Genomic DNA, 15071 nt, shown 5'->3' with positions numbered 1-15071 from the left:
CTATAGAAACCACTCAATGTTCATTTATAAAACAATGCCACCATCCTGAACTGTACTTCTTCTATCTCCACAGCTTCTCTTCCCACAGACAAACACAGAGCTAAGACATGCGTGACCAATGGGCCAGGCAGAATGTGTGGGAGCCCCTCAGCATGAGACCACCCCCACCTTTCTTTCCACTAACACCTCTCCTCCATCAATCACCACATCTCCCTGAATCTTCAATTTGAACCATTAACAGCCTCGTTTCCCTCACACTTCACCTGAAACTAAAGCACTTTTCCACTGTAGATGGACCTGATACCAATCAGATGAAACTCAGTCTGGTGCTGTCCATCATGATATCCTCAGAGCAGATTCATTCTGACCTAGATACAGTAAAAAGTTTTGTTTTTTTTTTAAAAACTGTATATATTAAAACAGGTTTGCCTGCGGACTATTTGCATAAGATGATGAATAATATAAATCATATGAATAAGCGCACAGTAAAGTAATTGCCTGCAGTTATGAGCTATTACTGTAGGATTACAGTACATCCAAAGACTGTTAATGACATAAATGAGCCTGCTCGTTGATAAAAACACACAATGATTACGTTGTTTTAATCATTACCTCAATCCCAGCAAATACTGGATGATACAGATGTCTTTACTTGAGAATTTAACATTTTTGTATAGTTCTTTTTCACTTAGACACAAAACGCCAACATATGCTTTGATAGAGATGCCCTAAACATGTTTTTTTTTTCTTTTTAAAGATCACAGTGACATTTGTTCTGAGCAAGACATCTTTCAGCTGAAAGAAAATAAATAAATAAATAAATCTCGCTCTGCTCTCTGACGAATAAACTGTGATGTCACTAAATGACCTCAGAAACATCTTTGGCATTCCAGTACTGCTTATTTTCTTATGTTCTTGTAACTTATGGGCAAATATTTATGCCAACACCAATATATATGTGATAAACTAATATCAGCTTTGAATCCGATTCTTATTTTGATTACTTTTGTTGTATTTAATTGTGTTCTGTCTTCCTGCAACCACTGTGAAGTAGTGATCTCTGAATGGTTGATATTAGAAAAAAGCGACAAAAAGGTACAGGTTGGGGATTTAAAAAGGCAAAAACTGAAATTTCACCTTCAACTGTAGTGTCACAACATATTTAAAAAACAATAACAACATGTAACTACCTGCTGTGCATAATCACTGCAGTCATGGACCTCAGATGTTTTGATTTGAGGCCATCAACAATACCAACTTCTTCCCCGTGTTTACTTTACCTGACGTCATACTCTGTTATCTGAACAGACTAATGAGGACATGCAGTCACGGTGCTTAACAACCAGTGTGCACATTGTATAAAGCAGACGTTCCAAAAATAGATGCCTTGGATTAATTGCATTAATTTGATGAATTAAATCATGCAAACAAAAGACCACAGTGAAGAATGCTGGCGCTTTAAGCAAGGGCTGAGTCACAGAGGCCCGCAGAGAGTCCGTTCACATCCATGTGAACCGTGTCACTGTTCTGTCTATAAAGCAAAGCTTTTGGCACATCGAAGAGCTGTGTTGTCTGACAAATCACTTAAACCACACTCGAAAAAAAATAAAAAAATAGTGGTGGGGGGGGGGGGGGCAGCCTCCTGAGGCATTGCTTAGGTACTAAAGGCCACAGTGAGAAAAGGCTGAGGTGCAAAGGAGGAGTGACATTTGAAAAGCAGCAGAGAAGTTAAGTACACTTTATAGATCCTGACAGACTATTCCCCTTCACTGGCTCATATGCTTGTCCATCGTTAGGCCCGAACCAAGTTCATTTGAGGGCTTTTGTAAGACACGACTAAGCAAAGGTTAACAAGCAGCGAGTCCTGCTTGTTGGTTTGAGAGGCTGCAGACAGAAAGACAACAGGCCTGAAATCAGAGTGGTGGGTGAGGCTATTGTAATGTGATGTGGAGGATTATCAGTCCAAAGTCTCCCAGACCTCTCTGACACCTTCCAGGCATTCCTCAGGGCACCTCCCACTGCTGTGCCTCCCTCATCCCACCCTCCCCTGTCAAACCCCACATATCATCCCTCTTTTGCTGGGTGACTCAAGCATTCTTGTAACCCCCCTTTTCCTCCTCCTCCTCCTCCAACCCTCCCTCCACATTCAGCAATGACGCTATAGAAAACAAAGACAAGGCCTAATAATCTTTAAAACCTGCGCTCGAAGAAGACATCCATCCCCCCCCCCCAATTAAGTATCATTCATCCTCATTTTTAAAAAAAAACCTGAAATACCCTCAACATCATACTCTGCTCTCAATCCCCAGCGACTTCTGAGCCAATACCTCAACAAGTGATACTACATTTGTCCAAAGAGTGGTGAGCCAGCCATAACTCAGCTCAGAGGAGATGGGAAGATGGCTCTCGGGCTGAGAAATAGACTGGTTGGGTCTGGCAGCAGTTCAATAGGTTCTGTGGAAGGGAGAAGAGTGAGGGGAATACATGCTGGTAGTGTCTTTGTTGGCCATTATTCACCGAGAATGAATAGCATTAAGTTGCTGCTACGGCTCACCCCTTTCCAGTCTTCCCTGCTGAAATCCCCCACCCCTTCTCTCTCTATTTATTCAGCCTTTCACTAAAAACAGCCTTCAACAGGTGGACAACAGATCGGTCAAGACTAACGCCTGGGGAGTGAATAGAATGGGAGCAGACTACGTTAGCTCTATTTTCAGAAGCGCAAACAAGATACAAGATCCTGAACTTTTGTTGACGTCGGTTTTTCGCACTCATGGCAAGCGACGTAAGGTAGTAATGCTCTGTTTTTGCCAAACACGCCTAAGTATAGCATTGCTGTCTCATTATGGTCAGGCCGATGTTGTTGCCAAAGTAGCGTGGCTATGCCTTGTGTATCATTACGACAGGCGAGATGGCTTTCACCAGCAAAGGTAATTGCACTGTTGAGATGTAAATATAGATCATCCCACACCGAGAACAGACAAAGACTTTTGTTTTCTTCCCAGAAACCTGGCTCGGAAGATGATTCATGTTTTGGAAGCAAATGCATGTCATCTATATCATCTCTGTACAAATAACACGGGCTATATTGAAAATACAATGTCAAGGTGAACCTGAGGACAAAGAAAAAGTACAACTTGAAACTTGAAAATGACAGGAAGAGAGGGTCAGGTGGATTAACATATATGCTGCTGGTAAACAAACACTGGATAGGAACGAAGGCGAAGAAAAAAAACAGACAGGTTTATTTTCTTTTACTCTCTGAACACTCTTCAGATCACACCAACAAAGCACATGAGAGAGTCTCGACTGGCTTTTAGCGTCTTCCAAGTTGTCAGAACTTTGGCTGCGCTCCGGCACCCTTTCTCCATCGTCTCTGTTCCTCCCATGTGACTCAGAACCAGTCCAGACTGGCTCAGTTCTAAGAGACCGCCATTCAAATAAACACACCTAACTCTCATATGGCCTTGTGTTGCATTTTGTGAGGAGCTACATGAGGAAGTGTTTTTTAGAGGTGAAATAATTGGGACCTCAATCAAATGCAGGAGCATCGTCCTTCAGTGCTTTCTAGTGGTCCTCCAGACGCAGCGAACTAGTGCCTCAAAATGTCTCACCTCCTTCCTTCGTTCCCTCTACATAAGTCAGTTTGTGTTCATCCCACACCGAGATGTATAGCCGTGCTCTGTCTCTTGAGATAAAGCTGTACCATTAGTGTCACACTGTGCTGCTCGGTGCTGTTCCTGTCAAATAAATAAAATGGGGTATCGAGGAGAAAGCTGTGGCCGTTGTAGGAATAAACTTTTCACTCATGCACAAAGTTGGATGGGAAGCTGACAGTGATTCTGGGTGCTGTCTCTCTCCATTACAAGAAGTGCAAGTGAGAGGCAGAGTAGAAGTGACTGGCACAACTTCACCTACTTCCAAGGTGCAGGGAGGAGGGAAAAAGAATAGTGAGGTCAAAAAGTTCCAGCAACACGTCTAAAGTATATAGAACAACATTATTATTAGACTGACGTATTGATGCTTGTGGCCTTCATCAGTGTCATCATTCAAGGAGCGCAAGTGAGCCAGTGGACAAAAGAGAGTCAAAGTCAACAAAACCCTACTGCAAGTGACCCGCCTCAACACAAACTTTAGGTCCTGGCCGAGCTGAGGATTTCTCAGGACAGAAGGGGAAGAAGAACTTCACAACTGCGGCTGAAAACATTTCCTTTACTTCTGTCTCTCTTTCAAACGTAACGCTGGATCGATGGAAAAGCATTTACACGCAGACATCTCAGCTTCAAAGTGTCGTAGCATCATGCTGGAAAAGTTAGCAGAAATTGGCGTGTCCTCCCGAGGATCATGTTTCCATCCCTGCCGATGAGAGCCGGAGTTGAGAAATACCTGTGACTACCGCTGAGTCATTTGACCCAGGAATGACTCGACTGCACCCTTTCAAAGTAGAGGCAAAAGCCACATGTTGGTGGGTTTTCTAACCAGTGTGAAAAAAGGTAAAAGAGGCAGGAGGAGGCCAGTAGAAGGGGGGCGCTGGATGCACAGGAAATGCGAGTTAGTGACACAGGAGCTATCAGGTGGGAGCAGGTCAGGGGTCGAAGGTGAACAAAAGCTTTGTAAGCCCCACACAGAGTGAGAGAGAGGCCCCCCGGACGCACTCGCTGACGCCAAGTCTGTCTGTCTACACCTTTTTTTCTGTACGCCCCCACCTTTGGTTTGTTTTGTCCGACAGCGTTTCCTTACATCTTTTTGTCAGGTCTAAAACGATTTTCATTTCGTCCTCCATATACACAAAGAAGGCGAGCTCACTTTTCGGTCCATTAACTCAACACATTGTTTACGATAGTGGTTTATTCCGCACAGTGTCTGGGGAAGGGGGAAGGACTATCCAAACACCTGCAGCTCGAACAGCACAAACAGCATTTAAAAGCTTTCACTGCACCGGCCCTGTCATCTCTCTCCTTCTGTGGCTTTATCGGATCAAAGGAGGGCTGTAGCTGTGTTATAGTAAGAAAGTCTTTTGTAGCTGCAGCCACACACACGCACACAAAAACAGAAAATGTATGCGCGCATGCGTACACGCAAAGACATGATGACAGTGGTGCATAATGGAGTTGGATCTCTCTAATCATACCATTCTAACAGCAGGCATTTCAGTTTTGAAGCAGAGAATATATGCAAAACTGATTCAACAGCGCTTCAAGTACAGACACTTCAAGACCTGTTGAATTTTAACTAAGGCCAGTGAGACAGCCATCACTGTCTTCATCAGGATGGTAGAGGGTCTAAGTGTGGGCTGGAGTGGGCATGTGCATGACACTGAATTAATACCGTATGTGTAAGTATATGTGAGTGTGTGCGCGCGTGTGTGTGTGTCGGTGGATATGCCAGATTACTAATCAGCGCTTAGACAAAGGCCATATGTGTGCCAGTCTGTGCATCTCTCCCACACATCTCCCACATATTCCCCCTCACGTCTGCGTAAAAACCCCATCAGCAGGAATGTGAGGATTGTAGGGTCAGCAGTGGTGACATCATGGCAGGCTGTCAGACGCAACAACAAGGCCTCGGCACCAGTTTCCTCCTGGTTGCATCAGCTATGCAATGCCAGGCTGTGGATCAATGACACCCACTCCAGTCCTGCTCGCTTTATGAGCCTTCAAACATTCAAAACAGACACAGAATTGATGAAAAAAAAAAAGTCTGAGATCCACATCAGCTCCCCATTGCAGCACCAGATCAAAATCAGCTTCCCTCGAGGTAACAAGAGACTTGAAATGGTGAGTGGTCCAATTTGTGGCCTCAAACAGGAGTCGGCTCAATCATTTTAACAAGCCCCGACGAATGACCTAACACAAAACACGGGCTTCAACAAGAGTCCAGACTCTTCACCTGCTTGAGGTGGTCTAGGGTCAACAGCCAGACATAAATAGCTTGATTGTTTACTAAGAGACAAGAGAATAACCTGAGGGAAGAACAACTCGGTGGAGTATTCATTGGGGCTACTTAAGTCCATGCTGCTTGATTTCAAGGACACCAAAATATATGAGGATGACATTCACTGCTTTATCTGGTACACTGACTCACTCATAAACTCATTGTCTGTCCTATTTATTCTTTAATGTGTATGGTTTAGTGGTTAGTAACCCTAACCCTTAGCAGCAACATTACTGCTATTACTTTTCCTTTTTTTAAGGGTGTTCCCCTGTGGTGGATTTGAAAGCAAGTTAAACACGTTATTTGTTATTGATTGATTTTGATCGTTTATGATAGTCCAGTGTTTTTCAGTCCCGGTTCCGGAGGCCCCTTCCCTGCATGTTTCAGTCAATTCCCTGCCACAGCACACCTGATTCAAATGAACGGGTCGTTATCAGGCTTCAGCAGAGCTTGATAACAAGCTCATCATTTAAATCAGCTGTGCCGGAGTGCAAACACTCTACTTTATCTTTCGTGCAGATTAATGAGTTTACGATGCAAATTCTCGAGGTCTTATTCCTCATGTTCAATATAATTAGAAGTAAGCGGCCCAAGTGAGACATTTAATCATCGTTTCCTAGTTTGGTATCCTTTAAGGCATTCTTGTCAGAAAATTCAGCGAAAACAACCAGCCAAACATGCGTGACTACATTCTCAAAAATCAACAACAAACCTTTCTTTCATGTGTTCCTTCTCTATGTGAGGGGTCAAGTGTCAGCAAACAGATGCTAGTGTGTGTTTGTGTGTGGGCAGGAGGATCCTTCAGGTCATCAGATAAAGTGCACCTGAGGGAGGGGCGGCGAGCGTTACCACGGTTACCAAACACAGACACGACCACCTGGTTGGTGGCGGCCGGCTAGGGAGGCAGAAAGGGCACCACTTCAGGATGGTAACCATGCCAGAAAATCCACCCAAAGTGGCCCGATTCCCAAACACAACCCATATTGTGTTTGTGCCATGACGAGCGGAGCGGAGAGGAGAGGAGAGGAGGGAGCACACAGCTGTTGAATCTTTCATGGAACATAAAAAAGGAACTAAGCCTACTGTACAGCTCTCATTACAGCAAAGAAATAACTTCGGCCCATCTAGACTCCATCATTTACACGTGCTTTTAGTCATGGTCTTATAAAGCCACGCTGGGCATTAAGTGCCATAACATAAACAATTTGTTGAAGATGCACACAATAGATGTTTATACTGGTGCTTAAAAAAGATTTCTGAGTGGTGATCTCACTTAATCTTAGGCTACATATTAATAGGCTACATGTCAAATGATGTTGACCGTGGTGACTAATACATCTGATAAACAAAGACTAACTTTATAACTCCAAGTAATTGTTTAATCAATGAGTAATCTGTCATGGCCTTTTCCATTTACTTTGTATGTTATCTGTACGACTGGAAACAAGTGAAGCTATGTGTTCAACTAGAAAAGAAACAAAAAAGAAAGTGTGGACTCAGTGGAAGAAAAACAGCTAAATCGCTCAACAAACAAGGCCATTTGTTTCACTCACCTCCTGCAGCCTAATGGTCTCTGTGACTGCCTGCTGCCCGGTGAAAAAGGAGAAGAGGGAGAAGAGGAAGAGCTGCACAGCCACCGTCACTGTCTGTGTGTTTGTGTCGTGCTTCGCGGCCGGCTACCTGATCTACCACAGCCTGTGGGAGAGACAGACAGAAACCAGCTCAGAGCAATGCAGAGGGGAGGGAGGGAGGGAGGGGGAGGCAGCTGCAGAGAAAAGTGAAGTGGTGCCGCCATTCCCTGTCACCCGGGAAACCAACGCTCTTTCAAAGAAACATCAGCCAATGGCAAACACCGGCAATTGTGTTCGGACAAAAAGTCACATGACTGCCAAAACACCACTCCCTATGCACAGAGTGAGAAGGGAAGAAGAGGAAAAAAAAAAAGAAGAAGAAGTTGTGGGGGTGGAGAGTGATGAAGAGGAGAAAAATAAAGTAGATGGTGGTAGAGATTAGAGAATTTGAGTTTCAGAGGCAGGGAACAGGTCACCAGGCCCGACTCCATCCCAGAACTGTCTGTATTTCCCCTTCATCTTCCTCACTGTGTCATCTTCAAAGCAGCTTTCTACCTAAGAGGTTGGCTGTAGCCTATTTCCGCTCGCTAAAGGGAACAATGCTGAGTTGCACAATGTGACACTAATGGTGCAGCTCTACCTCCAGCTGGCACACTCAAACATTAGCATATCTCCTTCCATATTAGGCCTTACAAGTTCCTTCCTAAACTTTGTTCTTTCCATTTAATGTCGACCATCAATATACAGTCATACAGTCGCGTTTAAAGGTGCGTCCTCAACTTTGTCACAATCTCTTTTTAATGACTGAAGTAGATTTATTGGGGGGAAATCAAAAAAAAATCACCTGTTCACCGCAAAGTTTTCAGCATAAGTAGGTTACTAGAGATGGAAAATTGCACATTTCTGCCACGATACGATTTCAATTTGATACAGGAGCCTGCAATCAATATAAACAATCAGTTACATTTATATCACCTCACAAAAGGCAACTAAAATATGATTTGACAATTGTATTACTGAACTCTTCAGTGGAAATATAATTCTTCAGCGGTTCCAGATTTTAAATGGAAAACAATACAGGTTTTGAATTTTGAGAGCATTTGGTTCAATGCTGCACAAAATAAGTGCATGAACAGGCAAAACTCGAGATAATCCAAATTATTTCATAGAATGCAGCATTTTCTAAAAGTGTGTAGACAATTTCTTTGATGACGGGAGTTTGATGATTAGCTCTGGTTATGCTGGCTCATGTGGTCGAACAAGTTTTACAGCGTTGGTTGTTAACATGTCAACATGCAGCTCATTACAAAGGGGATGCTCCAGTGAACTGGTGAAAATCAGGCACCATTTACAACGTGTACTTCAACCAGCAGTTTTTCAATTCTATAGTCAAGAGCGCGAACAAGAGCCTAAGCGTAAAACAGTCTTAAACTTTATGCCATTTCCAGCACAAAGGCCACATTTTGGGGGGGCGCTATTTGCCGACTCATGCTGGAGGTCTCTGCAATTATTCTAGGAGAATAAGGAAAAAGGCCTGTTGATTTGGGATAATCGAAGTTTTGCAAGTCATATTAAAGAGCATTTACATCTTGACACATGGCAACTGACAAAGGTGGGACTGTAGTTGGCACTAATGTGGGGCTTTGTACCGTTGGAAAACCAGATGGATCGGTAGCGACATTAGCAAATGCAGCGCTGTCTCAGGTTTGGCAGTTTTATGAGGTGTATGAAAGAGATGTAAAAATGACACATTATCTTTGCTCTGTAATCATTCAGAGATGATTGCTGGGGTGTGAGACGTATCCAGGATTTTTATATTGCCAGTTTTGCCAGATGGAAAAAAAAAATGTTTTAAAAAGAAGTTATATTCAATGAATCACATTTATTTTCGGCATAAGTGGGCAGGCTTTTCTTATTTTTTTTTTTTTTAATCTAACCTGTCCATTTGCTCTTTTGTTTTATTTCATTTACTTATTTGTAAACAGTATCTATTATTATCACCAGAATCTGGCTGCTACAAACAACTATCTCAACTTTAACTTTGTTCTTTTAAAGGCACCGTAAAGAACAATGCAAACAAGCCGGTCATGTCAGGTCAATGACAGCATACCCAAGCACACTGGCTTTATTCATTCATGTTTGCAATCACAAAATGAGTGAAGTGGAATGTAAAACAGAAGAGAGACAAATCAAGCTGTGCCAGTCCCACATGACAGGGTGCAGAGATCGTTGAACTCTTCAGCTGTTCATTAAGGCCAGCACCTAGCTTATAAACTCAATAGGGCCCAATCTGTTTCTTTCCAAAAGGGTACTATGCTTTATATTCAGAAGCGCTGACCCTCATCTTTCAACTCTTTACACCTGTCTTCAAACAACTCAATTTGCACAGCGGATGTCAGAGCCCAAAGAAGCCGGTAGAGCAAAATCATTTCCAAAACGCAGTGATGCAGAAATCCCTTTTCAGGTCGATTAATTTGATTCTGCATTAATGGACGGCTGAAGAGAGACTTAAAAAGAATGCATTCGTACAGGCTAGTACAAATTATTTTCTCTTCCTGTCCCCTGTTAATCTAACATTGCAGGGCGGATGGGCGAAAGATGGATTTGCAACGTCAAGTGATCTTATCATTTCAAGAATCCATCTTGCCTGGATTGTGGTGGAACAACAGTTATTGGGATCGATCAGCATCCTGAGAGGAACTACTAGTAGCTACTGCCATGGTTAAGGTGTGACAAATAGCAAAAGAGGCGACTGTTTGATGGAAAACAATAGTGTCATCTCTGCTATGTCGGAAATGAAGAGCTTTTATTAATTGAAAGAAGAGCAAAGGACAGTGCTCAAGGGTATGATTTTACTCTTCTCTGACTTGCTTTGGTTGAAGAGGTTGATTTACCAATTTGCTCCACTGGTAGCGGTCCCCCACTGTCAATCTGACTGGTTGAAGTTGATAGCCTGTAATCGATAATCATTTGGCGCATGAGGTCACTAAATCAACCAGTGACCACCAGTTTGCAGGTTAGTGTCACCTAAAAACATATTTGACCAACAGTTCTTCATCCTAAATGTAATTAGCTGTTGTACCCTGACTCCTGAGAGTTCAAACCCTGTCTTTTTTTTTTTTTTACAGTGCACTCTAGCATCTGCCCACGGTAATAAACTAAATTATAGTGAGGCTCTCTAACATACATTCCCAGTAGAACAGTGAGACGATACAGTCTGCAAATGTTAGGCAGCGGGTTTATTACTCAGGCTGAAATCACACATCTATCACTTTCTCAGCAATGTGCGGTACACTTGAACACAATCATCCGCCATGTAATATATCGCCTCAGCGCCAGTAAATTACCCTACTTCAGCTGTGGCAGGCAGGTCTCGTCCTCAGAACAGCATTCACCAAGTGAAAAGGGGCCCAATTACCTCTCCACAGCATCAGTGTGACAGGATAGCTCCTGAGCCACAGCGAGAGGAGCTGACAAAGCCGACACATGGACAGCAATGACAAGTATAAGCCTCGGCCATTGATTTAAAAAAAAAAAAAAGGTAATGGAGATGACTACCTGAGGATTAACAATCATGTTTCAGCTTGTCAATAGATAACAGGCACATTTAGGCGGCAGGGTTTTAAAGCAGATACTTGGGATATTCCAGCGGATGGATCATGCAAGCTCGAGATTAGACCTCATCGTGAAGTGACAACAAAAGCAGACAGCTTCACCGGGTTGAGAACAATAACTTACAGCATGCAAACTGCTCGGTTTTGTTGACCAAGCTGCACTTGCCTGCCCATTCTGCCTCAGACTGTCTATAATAGCTATTAAGTTTAACAGAAAAATCAAAAGGAGCCCGTGGGGCTATATTTACGCTGACAGGAGGCTAAGTCGAATGTGTGATTCAATACTTGGTAACATATTACAGGACAGCTGGTGGTGTAGATATACTGTATTTTTCCTCTAACACCCATCATCAGAATTCAAAAGGCAGATCTGTCGTTATTCAGGGCACAAACCAAGATTCCTGCTCATAATAGCGTGAGTGTTTCTAACGGTGAAAACATAAATATAAGGAGGTGGTGCAATAATTTAGTGTCTCAGTGACATAAAGATTGAGTGTATGTGTGTGTGAGACTCTCAGCTGGTAGACAAGCCATGAGTCACCATGGAGGGATTTTATAGTGTGGAGGGGACATAGAGGTCACGTATCTAAACCACCCCCTGTCACTTTTTGTGCAACATTTCATTTAATTCCCATATTGTGTGCGGCAAATCTTTATTATGGGCAAACATTAGAGGGAAGACTGAAGCACTAAAGCCACAAGCGTAAACCCATTCCCCAAAACAGAAATATTTGGCCATTCAAATATTATTTCCCCTCGGTGTCATCAGGCTCAATTCCACCAAGAGTCTTTGCATTGATGATCAATTTAAAAAGGATTGTGTTAAAATGTCCAAAACAAAGATACTTCAGAACAACAGTCTATCTCAGCCTCGTTCTCAAACAGTTACCTCACAGGAACATAATCTGACAAAAATCCATCAAGTCTTACTCCACAGTTGACAGGAACAACTACACACTAATGTTGAAGCACTATGGCTTCCAAAGGAAAAAAAAATAGACATGAAGAAGCCATAACAACCGTTTACAAAGCTTCTGGTCAATCTGCGAAGTGAGAGAGATGAAGAAAAGGGAAGAAAACTGCACGATACAAATAAAAAACTAGGAAGTAAGAGTAAAAAAGTACAAACAACGGTGGATAAATGGAGGAAGTACAAGCAAAAGACAAAAGAAACACGCACAAGGACCATCAAGAAAAGGAAGCGACAAACAGATACTGTAAACTGAACACTTCAGCTAAAATAACAAGGACAGATATACGGTAAACACATGTATAAACATGAAGCCTTATTGAATGTGCATTCAGAACTCGGATGGTAAACATATGCACCTCCAAGGATGCTGAAAAGACAGATTTTTTTATGTTTAAACAAACTAAATAAACAAACACTCTATTTTATGTATTAGAAAATAAACTGCATAAACAACACAATTTCAGTGTCTTACTACTTGTTTATATTTGGCGGACCCTGCCACCTCTGTAGCTTCAAACAGGAACTCATTTTCCCCTTAGCTTGATTATTCAGTTATGGAATTAAATAAACATTTCAGAGCATGAACTTATTCTCCAAATCTACATGGTGCCCTTTTATGGTAGTTGTCAGGGTTTTGTTCAGGGAAGTCAACAGATATGAGAGGAGTTCAAACAATAAGGCTGAGCAATTTGTCCATTGACATAAAAAAAATAATCTGTAATTAGCTAATTAATCATTTCAAAACTTTTACAAATATATTCAGTCAGTTAAAATGAGTTTCTCAATAAATCAATTCATGCACTTTCTAGGGCTACCAAGGTTTTCTCAAAATCTAATTAAGAGGGGCATGTACTCCTACTTTTCTTAAATGTCAACAAGCGTACTGTAATTATTGTGTATTGTGTATAGAGAGCTAATTCACCGCAAAAGGTCCCAGCGCAATTTCAAAAGCAAACAGACATACTGTCACTGGAAGTCATGTTATGCTTTTTGCGCATGAAAAATGTCTGCAAAATAAAAAAAAAAAAAAAAGCCCAAAGTCACTTTCTCCCACACAAAACATTTCTACACTGCCTGAAACACCTGGTTCAATGTCAAGCATTTACTTCTGTAACTTATGTGCATCACTACGTAACAGCCTTTACATAAATATACATTTTTATGTATATATTATAAAATATATACCCTCCAGTCAGTCAGCAAAGACACTACTGCTGTAGCAACATTATTTTGGATCACACTACCTTCCCTACTCTGTCTCTGATTGGCTACATCCCACCTGTTAAGTAATGTGCATGTGTAACTTTCACCAAAGATTAATCAGAGACAAGATGTCTCACTCTGTTGCTAAAACGGAGCGTTCAAGATACAGTGTGTACAGGGATGTTGCACCAATGCACTATATGAGAAAAATGATGTGTTTTTTGATATTTAAACTGCGTAAATCTATTATACTAGCACCCCTAAATAAAAGCATGAACTTAAAAATGTGCATGATATGACCTCTTTAACTTAATTTAAGCTAACGTCTTTAAAATATGACCTAATATATAAGAGTCACAAGTTACGTAACCTGCGTACCCGGTTAATTCAATTTTTTAAACACAGTTTGGTGTTTACATGACCAAGTTAAACGAGTCAACCACTCTTTAACAATGTAGGATTTAACATGGCAACAAAGCTATGAAAACAGCAAAGCTCGTCGACTAACTTTGGTGTAACTTTACACAACAGAGTCAGTGAGGAAAGTTTAGTCTCCCAGTTTGTCGTTAGCCTGCCATGACCCCGCAGGTGCACCGCTATGGCTCACTCACAGCCACTTGTTGCATCCTTTATGTTAAAAAAAACATTTTTAATGTTACAATATTCTGTCAGAAAGTGAAAAACAAAGTGAAAACAACTTACAAGTGTTTCAGTAGTCGAGCTTGATGCGACGGACAACCGAGTGCTTCATCCTCTGGACCATGTCGTCAGAAAGCCCGTTGGTGTCAAGCCATCCCGGAAGTAGAAAGGATGCTGTTTCCGGTGAGCAGCTTCAAAATAAAAGCATTAATGTAGAATAATGTAAAAAATAAATAAATAAATAAATGAATAAATAAATGGAGCTCAAGTTAAAAAAAAATTAAGTAGAATAAAATATGTTTTAAGAGAAGAAATTATTAAAGAAACATAATTATGAGAAAAAAACATATTTTAAAGCACAACACAAATGATTATTGTCAGTTTCAAAGGAATACCCTGGCATGCACTTTTACAAGAATAAAGTTTTTATTTTATTTTCTGTGCCAATATATATAAAACAAAAACAGAAAATTACAGGTATAGTGAACTGGTGTTAGCACATTCCTTGGGAAAGTCTCAGGCACACGGCATGTTGGCAGCATCTGCTGTTGAATCCAAGTTCTGAGAACAATAAAGCTTTCACATCACAAGTCACTGAGATGGGACAAGATACATTATACTGTATAGCTTCATTGTTGTAAAAGTTGTAGGATATGCAGCTCATTTCAAAACACTACTCTTTGAAGCTCACCTGCCTTTCAGGTTTCATGACTAAAACTGATGTTATCGGAGGTTTGGCTGGTTGACAGCGTTCATAGATGCCATGAGGAGATAATATCTGACAAAATGTGGCACCGATGCAAACAGTGTTCTCTTCAAAACATGTCAGAGCATGTGTTTCAGCTCTGATGAGGAGGAAGTGTAGGAGGTGACAGGTTGTAATTGCTTCTGGACTAACTTTTCTGTGTGTATGCTTTGACCAGAACAAAGGGAAGAGGAACTGTCACAGATGTCAACAAGACTGGCAAAGGTCACTGCGATCTGTACTGTCATTCAATAATCATCATCTTTTTGTTGCTGCATTAAAAATGGGTTGGTCAGACATTTTTCAAAAAGTGCTAAAAAGGACATTAAAGGCATTAAAAGTTTCAATCACGTATCACTTTACATAGATGGGATCAGGAAAAAAAAAACAAAAAT

The 15071-nt window shown here is 41.5% G+C and overlaps 1 protein-coding gene across 2 annotated transcripts in view; it reads right to left on the bottom strand.

Annotated features, from left to right (window-relative positions):
* rassf7a (Ras association domain family member 7a) overlaps positions 1 to 14122 on the bottom strand; it is a 37600-nt gene extending 23478 nt beyond the window's left edge. The window contains exons 1-2 of one of the 2 annotated variants that reach the window (XM_037106419.1): positions 13995 to 14122; positions 7485 to 7626 (exon numbers count right to left, since the gene is read on the bottom strand). The gene's annotated coding sequence lies outside the window, so the exon portion shown is untranslated. The remainder of the gene's footprint in view (positions 1 to 7484; positions 7627 to 13994) is intronic. The other variant, XM_037106421.1, reaches the window with a different exon arrangement.
* Between the last annotated feature and the right edge of the window lie 949 nt (positions 14123 to 15071).

This window comes from Acanthopagrus latus, chromosome 8 (assembly GCF_904848185.1).
Source record: "Acanthopagrus latus isolate v.2019 chromosome 8, fAcaLat1.1, whole genome shotgun sequence".
NCBI lineage: Eukaryota > Metazoa > Chordata > Actinopteri > Spariformes > Sparidae > Acanthopagrus > Acanthopagrus latus.
Note: the sequence above shows the minus strand (reverse complement) of the source record. Positions and strands in the feature narration are given on the sequence as shown.